The sequence below is a fragment of the Empidonax traillii genome, unplaced genomic scaffold (genome assembly GCF_003031625.1).
Source record: "Empidonax traillii isolate 1590-97213 ecotype Southwest subspecies unplaced genomic scaffold, ASM303162v1 scaffold3129:size15045, whole genome shotgun sequence".
In the NCBI taxonomy this organism is placed as follows: domain Eukaryota; kingdom Metazoa; phylum Chordata; class Aves; order Passeriformes; family Tyrannidae; genus Empidonax; species Empidonax traillii.
Genome location: NW_020958322.1, coordinates 5,653 through 7,871, shown reverse-complemented (window position 1 = coordinate 7,871; position 2,219 = coordinate 5,653). Strand labels below are relative to the sequence as shown.

At 50.0% G+C, this 2,219-nt stretch overlaps 1 long non-coding RNA gene across 1 annotated transcript in view; it reads right to left on the bottom strand.

The window, feature by feature from the left end:
* LOC114072402 overlaps positions 1 to 1,469 on the bottom strand; it is an 8,537-nt gene extending 7,068 nt beyond the window's left edge. The window contains exon 1 of the long non-coding RNA XR_003574168.1: positions 1,458 to 1,469. This is a non-coding gene — a long non-coding RNA (uncharacterized LOC114072402). The remainder of the gene's footprint in view (positions 1 to 1,457) is intronic.
* Positions 1,470 to 2,219: the final 750 nt, after the last annotated feature.

The window sequence follows — 2,219 nt, the reverse complement described above, 5'->3', positions numbered from 1 at the left end:
TGTGTACAATTTCCCCCAGGTATATCCTATGGATTGTCTTACCACTCCCATTAGTGATTGCACACCGATCTTAATCTCTTTGATCAGGGTTGTTAGAGAAAAGCACAATAGATTGCTGTCACTAAAAAAACCAGACTAAATATATTCCAGACCCTAGACAGTCTACAGAGCCAAAAGAAAAAGCTTCTACAAATAGTCTGGCATGTACAAATACTGTTACCATTTAAGCAAGATTCCCTTTCAAATGGGTGTGAAAGTTCTCAGTACCAAGTTTCAGATGGGGTACAGAAGCTGCTCTGCCTCAGCAGACAAGATCTGGATTTTGCTATTTGCAAAAAAGGCAACTAAGACAAATGACTGGAAACAGAACAGGAAAAGAAATGAACTGTTTGCTATCCCAGCTCCGTTTCTGTGCAGCAGGGTCGGGTGCCCGGGGTTCCCCAGGGCAGGCAGCTCCGGGTGTGCTCGTGGTATTTTCCTCGATCCACTGAAGAGCTGCTACTTGATCTAAACATCCCCAGTTCCCTCGGGCGTGTTTATCCCCAGTGCTGCAGAGAAAGGACACGCTGCTTTCAATGCTCAGGGCAAGCAAAAAGGCAGAGGAAAATACACCCTGTGGTGTGAGAAATCATCTGCCATTCCCTACACAGAACTTCTCCCCACAAGTGAGAAATGAAGAGCCGTGAAATGAGAGCAGCAATCCAAGAAGAACGGATCTGAAAGCTGAGTTGGGACTGGTGAATTGTTCCCAACTGTTGCAGATGCAATGAAGAAACGCAGAGTTTCTTTGCACAAACAAGTCTGCCGCGCTCCTCTCCACTAACCCCTCTGGATTTACCTGTGGCCAGCAGCGCCGCGACCCCGATGGTGACGATGCAGGCGAGCAGCGCCGTGTCCTTGCCCTGTGCCATGGTGCTGCCGCTCGCACCGCTCCCCACAGGGGCCTTTTATGCCGAGAGCGGTTCGATTGCGCAAGGCACACCCATCATCAGCAGGGGCAGCGCTCGGGCTCAGAGCCAGCGGGGCCGGGCTGCCAGGGCACAGCCGGGAGCGCTCCCGGCCACTGCTCGGCACCTGCAGGGTTGGGACGGGGAGCCTCCTGCCCCACCAGTGTCCTGCTGCCGCCCTGCTGCTCCTTGGGAATCTTAGGCACAAAATCTCTGCTCCAAATCCCTTTGGAAACAGCTTTCCTTGCACCAGGAGATGTGTCTGCTGCGGTGCCACCACTCGCTGGGACAAGGATTTCCTCCCACTGCACAGCAGAGCCCAGGAAGGGAACCTCACCTCTGCTTTATTACCTGTTCACTTGATTTTCACAGAATATTCTGAGTTGGAAAGGACCCACAAGGATCTTCAGCTCTTCGGTGAATGGCCCATACAAGGATTGAATCCACAACTCTGGCATTATTCACACCAGGCTCTGACCAGCTGAGCTCCTCTCAGTTTGGTGTTCAGACCTCAGTGGAAGAAACACAACACAGCCAAACCCAAACCAGTGTCCCTGAACAGTGTGCTTTTCCTGAAGTGGAAGTTGAGGGATTTTCATTCTCACCAAAAGGGTATTTTTGGACAAAACCAATTCGAGAAAAATCCTAGCTTTTTCTGCAGGGTGCAGGAGACGCCTGTCCCTCAGTCCTGTGTGCTCAGGGAGGTTTGGTGTAGTGTTGCAATAGAGTTGCAACAATAAAGAGAGGAGTTCTCGGCTTTTGTAGTGCTGGAACAATAAGAAAGGGTGTTATTTGGGTGGTAACTATATATTTAATACTTCTGAAAAAGCAGGAGGATTTATTTTCTGTGTCAGCTCCCATCTACAAGTGAAGCATGGTGTGGAAAGGAGGGACTAGAATAGCTGACTAGAAACAAAGGAAATGTTCTGCTCACATTAACCAAGAGGTTGTGTTAGTTTTGTTTAAGCTTTAGGCTCTGCCTTTGTTTTTTCCAAGGCTCTGTAGCTCTTGCCCCAAAAAGGCAGTTTTGCAATTTTAAATCAGGAGAATTCTTAACTGTCAGAGACAGCATTTGATAGAATCCTATCACACAATCACAGAGTGCTTTGGGTTTGAGGAAACCTTAAAGCTCATCTCATCCCACCCCCTGCCATGGGCAGGGACACCTTCCACCAGCCCAGGCTGCTCCAAACCCCTCCAACCTGGCCTGGGACACTTCCAGGGATCCAGGGGCAGCCCCAGCTTCTCTGGGCAACCTGTGCCAGGGCCTGC